Genomic DNA, 12,434 nt, shown 5'->3' with positions numbered 1-12,434 from the left:
TTAAGTAAGACTTTGTTCAATGACACTCAGTTGTTTTGAAATCATGAATTTAATGAACACTCATGCTTCTGTGATTCAGAGATCTGTGATTTCATGCGTGTGGGTAATAGACATATCTAGAGTATGGGTTTATGAAAATACTACCTTCCTTTATGGGAAGGACCAATGAGAATACTCTTTCAAAATAGGTTGACATTCCCAGCCCTTACATTACAGATTAAACTCCACTCATTTCTTAAAAATGTGTCATTTTAACTTTTCATCACCATAAATATCTATAGATATAAACCACATATAAAACTCTTTAGAGTCCTCAATAATTTTTAAGAGTGTGAAGTGTCTCCAAGACCAGAACATTTGAGAACTGATTGCTTAAGGTACTAAGAAGTTAAATAACTTATTTAAAGTGTTGGTAACATAACCTATTCTGTGTGGTGTTGGCTACAAACTCCATAATTATTTGTCTAAATTGTCCATTTGGTCCTTCTGAATTAATTGATTTTTCTGACATATACCAATCTTAGATACCCATTTCTCCAAATAACAATGCAGATGTCTCTTGGACTTCTTCAACTGGCCAGTAATTCTATCACTTCTTGACTCATACTACATTAGAATCCACTACGTGTTTCTGTGCTCTTGGTTTTATTAATCTTATTCTTTCTGCTTTTTCATTTTCAGAGCTGTCATAGCCTTCAATGTTTACCTTCCTTGATATGTTCCTATGTTGTCTTACATTTGTATTATTGGTTTGATTTCCCCCATTAAAGTCTGAATTTCTTGGAAGGCAGAATGAGCTGCTTATTTTCTTGATATACTTTTCAGTGCCTTGAATAATTCTTGGTACATAATGGGCTCTTAAAGAATATTAAATTGTTGTATTAACTCAGATGTGGCCATTTATAAAGATTATTCTATGACATCTTAGTAGATGAAGGAAAACTAAAACACAGAGAAACAAAATTACTTGTCCAATACTAAATTCATGACTGGGACTCTGAGGTTTCTTCTAGCTCTAAGTAAATTGTATCTAGTGCTAGGGTGACTAGGTGGCACAGTGAGTAAGAGTGATGGCCCCAGAGTTGGGAGACCCAGGATTGCTTCCAGCCTCAGATACTTAACACCTACACAAAAAAAAAACTGGCCATGTAACCTTGAGCAAGTTACTTAACCCCAAATGCTTTAAAAAAATAAATTCTATCTTGTTCTTCTAGCTCTAAGTCAAATTGTTATCAATAGTAGAAGTCAGAAATGGAATTCAGATTAAAATCTAAAAAATAATAAATTTATGGGAATACTAGGTTCCCTATTGGAAAAGGCCAAAGGGAATGCTCCTCCAACCCATATTTATATGACCAGGCTCTGTTCAATTTTATTCACACTACAGATAGGGCTCCCTGTATTGCTTAAATATGTGTCAGTTTTAATTTCTAACATAGTGAAAAAATTGACTTGAAGTTGAAAGCTGATTCAAATATCACTTCTGATACTTTCTACTTGTGTGACCTTAGATAGTTTGGGGCTGTTAGTTTGTCTATAATATGATATATTGGAACAAATAAACATAGATAGGTTCCCTTCCTGCTTTACATCTATGATCCTATGATACTTTAGTTTTATGAAAAAAGTATTTATGTCATGGAAAGGGTGTTAAGTATAGTTAAAGAACTAACTTTGAATCCCAGATATCTATCTAGTTCATGTTTGAATAAAAAAAAACAATTTCAACAAATATTTATTAAGCATTTGTCATATTCAAGGAAATGGGGATATACTAAGATAAAAAATTAATAGTTCCTGCCTTCAAGAAATTTACAAGACCGTGGGGAAATCAGGCATAAACATAAATAAGCATAGTCTATCGAATGACACCATTGGTTTAGAATAAAGAATGTTTGAGGAAAAAAGTTCTTCAAGAAAATTTGAGAAGAAGGCATCACTTTTATCTGAAGGACTCTAAAAAGGCTTTAATGATGAAGATGGCACCTGAACTCTTTTTTCTATTGATTAATTAATTTTTAATTTTCAACATTCACTTACACAAGATTTTGAGTTGCAAATTTTCTTCCCATCTCTCCACTCCCCCCCATGTGCATTCTGACTACCCCTTCTCCTAATCTGCCCTCCCTTCTATCATACACACCCTCTCTTCTCTTATCCCCTTCCCCTCTATTTTCTTATAGGGCAAGATAGATTTCTATACCCCATTGAATGAATGTTTCTTTCCCCAGGCACATGTAAAAATAATTTTTAACATTTGCTTTTAAAATTTTGAATTCCACATTCTCTACTTTCCTCCATTCCCACCCACCCCTTTTGAGAAGGCAAGCAATTTGATATAGGCTCCACATGTGTAGTCATGCAATGTAATTCCATACTAGTCATTTTGTGGAAGACTAACTCTATTTCTCTCCATCCTATACCAGTCCTCATTTATTCTATTCTCTCCTTTGACCTGTCCCTCCTCAAAAGTGTTGGCTTCTGATTGCTCCCTCCTCTCATTTACCCTTCTTTCTAACGTGCCCTCACTTTTATCACTTTCCCACCAACTTTCATAGAGGGCACGATGGATTTTCATACCCAGTTGAGTGTATATGTTATTCTCTCCTAAAGCAAAATCCAATTAAAGTAATTTTCTTATAAGGCAAGATAGATTTCTGTACCCCATTGCCTAAACGAGGTATAGACCTCCAGAATATTTTATTCCAATCCCTCTGATTCCTTAATGTAGCAGCTGCTAAATCTTGTGTTATACTGATTGTGTTTTTGCAATATTTAAACTGTTTTTTTTTTCTGTCTGCTTGTAATGTTTTCTCCTTGACCTGGGAACTATGGAATTTGACTACAATATTACTAGGAGTTTTCCTTTTGGGATCTCTTTCAAAAGATGATCTGTCGATTCTTTCCATTTCTATTTTCCCCTCTGTTTCCTTGATAATTTCTTGAAAGATGAGGTCTGGCCTCTTTTTTTGAAGATGGCTTTCAGGTAGCTCAATAATTTAAAAATTTTCTTTCTTGGATCTATTTTCCATGTCAGTTATTTTTTCCAATGATATATTTCACATTTTCTTTTAGTTTTTCATTCTTTTGGATTTATTTTATAATTTCTTGATTTTTCATGAAGTCATTAGCTTCCATTTGCTCCATTATAATTTTGAAGGGAATTATTTTTTCAGTGAAATTTTGGACTTCCTTTTGCATTTGGACAATTCTTCTTATTAAGATATTCTTCTCCTCATTGTCTTTTTCGACCTCTTTTGCCATTTGGGTTAGTCTATTTTTTAAGGTGTTAATTTTCTTCAATATTTTTGGTGTCTGCTTTAGCAAGTTGTTGATACATTTTTCTTGATTTTCTTGCATCACTCACATTTCTCTTTCCAATTTTTCATCTACTTCTCTTACTTAATTTTCAAAATCCTTTTTGAGCTGTTCCATGGCCTATGACCAATTCTTATTTTTCTTGGAGGCTTTTGATGTAGGAGATTTGACTTTATTGTCTTCTTCTGGTTGTATAAATATTCTGTTATCTACTTTTTCCCAATGTTTCCTCATTTTCCCAGCAAATTATTTTACTTTTTAGCTCTTTGTCTAGGGAAGGCTCTGCTTCCAGTGTGTGTGTGTGTTTATGGTATACTTTAACAAGCTTCAGGGTTTTGGGGGCAGCAGTTTTTAGAGATACTTCTAGGGACCAATACATTTTCAGGTTTTCCAAGGTATTATGTTTACTTCTCTTCTGGCCTGTGCTCTGATTTGCAAGTAAACTCAAGCACTCTTTTCTGCCTTGTAACTATGGAAGGATTCCCTCTCCACTGCTGCCACAAGCTCTGCCATGACAGCACTCCTCCTCAACCCATAACTTATACCTAGTACTGCAACCCAAATCAAGGCATGGGCAAAGCAAGAAAATCCTGCCTCAGCACCAGCAAAGAGATTCCTGAAATCCTCCTCTGATCAGCCACACAAACCCCAAACATCTGTTGGCATGGAAATCTGTAGGTAGCCACTGCTGTTGCCACCACCTGCTACCACTACCCATTTGGGGCTATGGCCAGACCATGCTCCTCTGTGACACAGTTCTTACAGACTTTTCCTACTGACCTTTTAGGTTGTCTTTGATATTTTGGGGTTGAGATACTTAGAGAGACTTTGGGGTCCTCCCTAGGTCCTGCCACAGCTGCTATTGATTCAGTCCCATGAGGCCTGCAGCCCATACTAGACTTCGTTGTTCTCTCTCATGCTGGTGCAACAGATGTTTCCTGTAGACCTTCCATGTTGTCTTGGCCTGGAAATTTGTTTCACTCTGTCATATTGTGGGTTCTATTACTCTAGAATTTATTTAGAGTCATTTGTATGGTTATTTGGATGGGTTTGGTAGAGAGCTCAAGTAAGTCCCTGCTTTTATTCTTAACTTAAAAATAAAAAAAAAACATTTTTGGCTTGGGCCTTAGTTTTCTAGAGGAGCTAGATACTTATTAGAGGTATAGCTATGTAGAATGGAACAAATGGAAGCTAATAACTTTATGATAAATCAATTTCTATAGGGTATTATACTAGATCAGGGGTGAGGAACCTATGGTCTTGAGACCACATGTGCCCCCTAGGTCCACAGGTGTGGCCTTTATATTGAATCCAAACTTCACAGAGCAAATCACAGGTGGGGAATTTATGGATGACGTTCTTCACCCCTGGATGAACTCTCAAGTCCCTTTCAGTTCTAATCTTTTGTGTTTCTGTGTGTTCCATGGTTTTCCCTTGTCCAGTGAATTTAGACTATCATAATTATATATTTATATATGTTCATGTGTATGTTTATGTATACATCACATAATATAAATGTGTGTGTACACATAAATGTATACATATATATGTGAAAAGTAGGCACAAAAATAATATGCAATGAATTAAAATAATTCATGGTGGTTTAGATTTTTCAAATCCCTGAAATTATTTTCCATTCATTGCCATTTTTTCATAACCTCTACCTGTGATTCTATCTCTGTCTTCCCCTAAAGAATATGGTCACATTGAGTAGGGAATGCCAATATGGTGACATAAAAAGCAATTTAGTATGGACAGGTCAAATGAATAATATTTTGCAAGGGGGAAAAACATTTTTCATTCGTAGATGACCCTGGTATAATTGAGGTGTGTGTGTGTGTGTGTGTGTGTGTGTCTGTGTCTGTGTCTATGTGTGATTAGAAAAGCTTGTGTGAGGGAAGACTTTGATTGTGGTATGTGGTGTTACATTTTTCTTGAGTTATATAATATCTTCCAATTCTTGAGTTCTTTACAATTAAGAAAATAGTTTCCTAACAGTGAACAAAATATAATATTGGTTTCATAGGTCTTCATAAAGTCTAAGCCACCATCCCAAAACTATACTTCTAATAAGTGTTACAGGTAGGACTTATATACAGCTTTTCTGTGTCTGTCTTCTTATAACACTGTCATCTCCCTATCCTTCACCCCCCCCACACACAATTTCTGTCAGTCAATCAATAAAAAAGTCAATGTTTTCTACATTCTAAGTACTGTGCTTCATCTCCAATTATTATTAATTTGGTTATCCTTTGCTATTGTCAACCTCTGTGACACTTGGTAGGGTAGGGTCCTCAGCATTGGTTAGAAAGGCAACATAGGATAGTGACAAGATCATCAGACTTGGAGTCAGAAACATTTTCAAACTGGGTTTCTAATTCTGCTTTGGGCCTCAGTTTTCTCATCTACAAAATCACAACAACAACAACAACAACAACAACAATAATAATAATAATATCTACCTCACAGGGTTGCTCTGGACATTGAATGAAACAATGTGTGAAAAGTGTTTTGAAAATTAGAAAGCATCCAGTATATGAATATTAACTATTATTAGGTGACCTTATGTCCCCCCCCCTTTGCCATCACGTAAAGTGTATTATACAGCAGTGTAATGGTTATGGGATTTGAAGATCTTCCATGCCCCTTGAACTTGTTGACATAGCAGGAAGGGGTGAGGAAGGAGGAAGGTGCAGCCCAAGCTGGAGTCAGTGAAGTGACTGAAAGCATGGTGGCAAGTGGCAGCAGCAGAGGCAGCATGAACCCTTTTTTTGTTTTGGGCCAGCCAGAATTTCTGCTAAGGACTCCTGCTGAGGACTGCCAGGGACTGGAACTGCTTTGGGCCAGAGCTGCTGGGAGTGGGCTGAGTGGATACTGAGCAGTTGCTGTGAGTGAGGACAGGAGGACCTTTGCCTGAGGTAGTCTGTTCTGTTTTGAAGGCTCGAGAATGTGGGTGTTTACTGCATTAACCATGTGTGCCAACTCTATAGGTACTATGATGGCTTTGACTTTCTGGTTTTGGGACTCAGTTTTCTGGTATTTGAATAATTGTTCTAGCTTTGTCCCCCATGTAGAGAGCCTGGTATATTTTGTGATCAATAACCATTTCAGCATATTTATAGTTACCATAGGCATTGTGAATTTTGCATTGTTGATACATTTGGAGACAAGGTTGGGATCACAAAATGTCAGAACTCTATTTGGAAGCAAGGGAACTTTGGAGGAAGAAATAGCTATGCCAGGATGGGAGGATTTGCCTTATTCTACTCTAGCTAGAGAATGGGCCAAAAGCACAGGACCCTGTGAAAACTGAGAATCAGGGCTAAAAGAGGGACAACCCAGAGATTTGGAAAGATGTTTGCAAGGAATACCCATAGAACCAGGCAAAGAACTGGCAGGAGTATGCAAGAGAGGCTGGGTCCTGCTAACCAGTTGTCACCTTATGTGTAAAAATAGAGAAAAGCTTCTGGAGGAAAAATCTCAGATGGCTAGGGAGTCAACTGGTTTGCCTGAGGATTCTTCTGTGCCACACCATTCAGAAGAGCAAACTGGAGAGACGCAGGTGGTGGAAGAACAAGCTCCTGTTAATGTAGCTAAAAGGAAGCAAAAAAACTAGCAGAAGAAATGTTCATGCAGCTTTTGTACAGGCTGGGCAGAGTTGCCCCAATAGCTGCCAGAAGAATGTGTATGAAGAGAATGGAACAAGGTTAGATGAGGAGTCTTCGAATGCAGAAGTTCTCCCCATATGAAGAAGAAGACAGGAGAACTTCCAGGGCCAAACAGTCCAGGGGGATAATTTGGTCTTTCACTCAACAGGAGATTACTGATATATTGAGTATATTCACCCAAAGAATGAGAGAGTCTTTAGTGTCTTGGATAGTAAGAATCACTGATGAAGGTGCTGAAGCAATAACATTGGACAGTGTGGATTGCTTAAAATTCATAAGTATCAGTCAGAATCCTTTTTTACACCAAGCTTTTAGGGGTCACCATATGTGAGACCTCAACAGAACTAATCTGTTAGCTTTAGCTGCAGAGGGATATAAAAAGCAATATCCTACTGACTCTATGTGGCCTGGTCGAGAGAGACCCTGGTACTAACTTAGAGATTGTATGAGAAAGCTTAAACATCTTTTTATCACCTGCTCTCTATGGATGACCAGTCCAATGAATGAACATTAGACTGGTGCACTAGTGTAACTGCAAGCAAAATTGTACTTAGTTCCTTGTTTAAGTACTTAGTTCCTTGTTTCAGCTCTTCAAGAGCCTTTGAGCCTCATCTGTGCTTATATCAAGTCTTTGTTAGAAACAGGACCTGTGAAGCCCACAGTGGGAGGAACTTTCCAAAGACTTGAACAGGAAGGACATAAGAGGAGGGCATAACAGAAAGAGCTGGTGATATAAAAGCTCAAGCACAGCTGGGACTAAGTAGAACAGGGAAGAAGGATGACTGTTTTGCCACCACTTTGTCTGTGTTGATGTTACTTTGTTATACCTGTCTGCTCATAGAGGATATTGCTGTTGTTACAGAAGCCCTGGGACCTTACTCATGGTTCAGAAGCCCTGAAAGAGGACTTTCCTGCTGTCCTTCTTACAGAAGTCCTGAAGGGGCATTTTACTGATATTTTCAGAGGTCCTGGGACTTTACTGATGATTTGTGTTGATTTCTCAGACAAAGACAGTTTGCTGGTCTGTGTTGATTTCACAGATAGAAAGTAAATTGATGATAGTGCCAGCAATGTGTGTGAATGTTGTTGTAATTTTGCTGAGCTTGAGCTGTGGAACTGGATCAGGAGCTGAACCAGGAGTTGGAAGAGGATCTGGACCAGGAGCTGGGAGCTGCCTACCTGTGAATCCAGGTGATGGTTGGGTGAATTCAAACAAGAGCTGGGAGCATGAAAGAGGAACCATGGAGTTTGGGAGTCAGCCTTGAGTCAAGGTGAAAGGACATTTCTTTGGGTACTTAGTGCTGACTGACAAGATCATGATTTACTATAATCTAGGGGGTGGGAGAACTTTGTACTTTGTATTTTGTACTCCTTAAGGATGATTGTTCCTTAAAGATGATTGGATGCCAGTCTCCAAGCAAGATGAAAGAAGACTTTATATGGGTACATTATTTTGATTATTTCAGATTGTTACTTACTGAATGATATCTTTTGTTTAAGAATATGTGGCCACTTTATTAGTAAGTTGTTATGTTTATATCATTGTGAATATTGAACTTTGATTTCTATGAATGTTTTACTTTAGTTTATTGCTGAATAAATAGAGAGTTCACTATACTATGTGATCAGAACCTTAAAGTTATTCTCAGTAGCAGTTCTCAGGAGAGCTGCTCATGCTCGACTTTACAGCTAGCCATGTTCTAAGACCTGGTTTTAACTGATATGCATAAGTGATATTTAGCTGGAAAAATAATGCTATTGAAGCTATTCAAGATGTTTGATCATCACTAGAAGGTCTACATCTTACAACACCATAGGAAGTATATAGTCTATACTCACATAGCTCTGAAAAACAAGGTAAGATGAATAATTTAAATGTAGTCATCATGAAGTCTGAGATTCTGTCACTGAAGTAAGTACATTTCCTTTTTTTTAAAACTTGATTCTCTACTTTACAAAATCTACCACTTCCCCCAGCCCCACCCTCCCTTTTTTTAAAGCAATCAGGTTAACTAACTTGCTCAAGGTTACACAGACAGTTATTTTTGTGTGGGTGTTGAGTATCTGAGGCCAGACCTGATCCCAGGTCTCCCAATTCTGGGGCTGGCACTCTTACTCACTGCGCCACCTGCCCCTCCCCAAAGAATTGGGGTTAAGTAACTTGCTCAAGGTTACACGGCCAGTTGTTTTGTTTGGGTGTTAAATATTTGAGCCTGGAACTGATCCCAGGTCTCCCGACTCTGGGGCAGGTGCTCTTACTCTCTGTGCCACCTGGCCGCCCCACTTTTTCCCTTTTCCTTGGTAGTAGAATTTGATCACTACACTCAGCTACACTCAGGTTAGTATTGTTAAAGTTTTGTTTTGTCTTTGGTTACACATAAATATCCTTCCATGAATACTTATTTTATTATAATTTACTCAAGCAATTTACTCTTACTAAACTGTGTAAAATAATCTGTGAGATCCCTTCCAACTGAAATCATATATGTTCAATTTAGTAACAAACATTCATTAAATGCTCACTGTGTCAGGAACTGTACAAGGTAGTAACAAATACAAAGAAAAAAATGAAATAATCCTTGTCCGCAAGGATCTGATGTTCTACTGATATTAATATAGAGATTTTTCTTTCAAAGGAGGCAGAGGCAGGACTGAATACAGGTCCACCTCTATTTAAAGAAATGTGTTATAGGAATGTTTAAATATATAGGAATAGAGAAATTAGGCATGGACCTTTTAATTGAATTCAGAAAAACTTTATTTATAAAGATCCTCTAAATATTCCTTTATATATTTGACATATGCTTGCCTTTAAACTGTGGATGTATATATAAACACTTGAGAGAGAAAATTTTTAGAGTCTGAGAACTCAGGTCCAAATATTGAATCTGCTCCCTACTCTCTCTGTGACTGGATAAGTAACTTAACCTGCCTCTATTTTCATATTTTCACCATTTCAATGGGCAAATTGGGCAAGATGATATCTATCATTAATTTCCTCCAGCTCAACTATGATGATTTTTGATTTTTGAGGAATTTTTGTTTTACTTCTTTTCTTTTTTTTGGTTTTATTCTCTTTTTGGTTATTGTTTTTATTCTTTTATTTTATAAAAAAAATACTTTTTTTACTGCTGTATTTTGTCTTTACAAAGTAATCATTCAGAGATAAAAAGGAACTCTTCCCCTCCCTGCCCAGACTGACTGCTTCCCTTGTAATGAAGAAAATCAATTAAGCAAGAACTTTCAAGATAGTAGGTAGATATAATAATGAATGGTATGTTATGACCTTGCCTTAGTGTGACTGGAGTTTGGTGCGGTGGATAGAGAGGTAGCCACAGGGCCAAAGAGACCTGTATTTAAATTCTCTTAAGATACATACTTAGCTTTATAACTGTCATCTGGTCACTTAAAATTTCAGCACCCCAGCCAACTCCCTGATGCTATAAATCACAGGGAAGGACTCACTTGCAAATGTAGAGGGAATTTACTTGTCCCATCCCTATGCCAATGAAAATGTAAGTTCAGTACCTTTTTGTCCTTCCATGAGAAGGAAGATATGTTTCATTATTTGTTCTTTGGGATCTTCATTGTTTTTTTTTTGGGGGGGGGATTCTGAGAAAGAACTCCACAATTTTATAGAGCATCTCCCTATGTGTAGACAGTTGACCCCATGCTGGAGCATAATCTTTTGAGACATTGGGCCATTGTTGCAATGAACTCTACACGTAGACTTATTTTCATCAACTTAGGAACATATTTCCCTTGAAATGAAGCCATGTTTAAAGAAATAAGCATAATCTATCAAGCCAGGCAAAATCACTCTGATTTTGGAAACTGTTTTAAATTTGCTTTTGTTCATTTGTTTCCCAGCAGGTGTCTCTATACTGCAGCTTTCCTGAGGAAAAAGAATGAAGAAACAAGAACTAATTGAATAAAAAGAAAATAGACTAGCAAGTAGAAAAATGATTTGGTCTTGGGGAACCTTCGTATTGAAAATACAAGACACCTACAGACATCTATAATTTGTCGACAAATACCTTAGGCTTGGTATTCCTGCACAAATAGAGATACCTAAACATTTCTGGATGTATACTGAATTTTAAAATCGCATTTCTTTTCTTCTCTTTTTTTTTCAGAGAGTTTTAAACATTTTTTAACGAACTGAAGAAACATTTCCTAACATTTATGACTAGCATCACTCTGAATGGGACCATTTTTTTCCTAATTCAGTATTGGTTTGCATCATCTCTGTTCAATGGCTCCTTTAGAATTTATCTTCATCATCAACTAGTGTGAAGCCTCAGAAAGATAATGTTTCAACCTTTGCTGTGATCATAAATTTCGAGGTTAATGAAGACTGCAGGCACTAGGAAGATGGAGTGGTATGGGAAAGAAGCAGTAATGAAATAATTTTATTGGTTGAAATCAAATGTCCAGTGTGTATTGATTCAGGGGCACACAAAACAATTGCATTTCATTTACAACAAGGCACAGAAAATTAACATTTTATCACTTAATTGACAATATGTAATCTTTTTAACCAAACAAAATTTATGCTTTGATGAATCCCAGTTGTATTTCTTCCCTCATCTAAGTGGAATGCAAAATTTCAACTTTACATATAAAAGGACTTGGATTCTGTTTTACATGTGATTTTAAATGCAGATTTCATGCACTGAAACACTGGGAGATGAATAACTGATGAAACCAGTGAACATGAGCACAAAATCACTAAATAGCAGTGGAGCTTACACTTACTGGTTTGTGTCCAGGACATCCATTGCTTACAAATTTAAGCTTTACCCAGTTTTTCATTAATTTGTAAAGATATGTTCTTAATGAAAAAAAATATAGCAAGTTCTATTGATTCTATAAAAAAGTGTGAGCAACAGATTAAGGCCCTGACTAGACTTTAGGACCAAGTGATTATAATGCATATTTTATATTCACTGTAGTTTGTAGTAAATGAATAGGAACTGATAACATCTTACCTCCCAATGTTTCAGATGAGTTCATGAGCAATTTCAACAATTAAATAAAATATGCTGTTCAGTAGTTCTAGCCATTTCCACCATTATGTCTCCATTGTTCATTAACTCTATTGTTATCTTTCTTTTTTTGTTACCTTTCTTTAGAAAAATGGAATAAGAATACTAAGGGACCCCAAAAGTCTTATTCTATGGCATACTATTTTCATAAAGAATGATATCTTTAACCACTTTTAAAAAAATCAGTAGAACATCCAGGGCTATGCATAGGCAAGATGGTTAAAAAGTTATTTTTCTCTGGTGTCTCCCATCATACCTCTTACTTTTGTGGTCTCTATTTCCTTTTATTGTTTCCCTTCTTTCAAGAAAGTTGTCATCTTCATGAATATCCCTGCCTGTTTAGGGCCAGATTATGATGTTTCATCATTGGTTGCTCTTGTTAGAACTACTCTATGCTTAG

The 12,434-nt window shown here is 36.8% G+C and overlaps 1 long non-coding RNA gene across 1 annotated transcript in view; it reads left to right on the top strand.

Moving 5' to 3' along the window:
* Positions 1 to 11,416, top strand: part of LOC138175352 (uncharacterized) — a 41,570-nt gene extending 30,154 nt beyond the window's left edge. Inside the window, exon 2 of the long non-coding RNA XR_011171976.1 lies at positions 10,857 to 11,416. This is a non-coding gene — a long non-coding RNA (uncharacterized lncRNA). The remainder of the gene's footprint in view (positions 1 to 10,856) is intronic.
* Positions 11,417 to 12,434: the final 1,018 nt, after the last annotated feature.

This window comes from Petaurus breviceps, unplaced genomic scaffold (genome assembly GCF_028583685.1).
Source record: "Petaurus breviceps papuanus isolate PSGF00001 unplaced genomic scaffold, PetGlider_PUasm1.0 77, whole genome shotgun sequence".
NCBI classification, from domain to species: domain Eukaryota; kingdom Metazoa; phylum Chordata; class Mammalia; order Diprotodontia; family Petauridae; genus Petaurus; species Petaurus breviceps.
The sequence above is the reverse complement of the archived record's forward strand: the minus strand, read 5'-3'. Positions and strand labels throughout refer to the sequence as shown.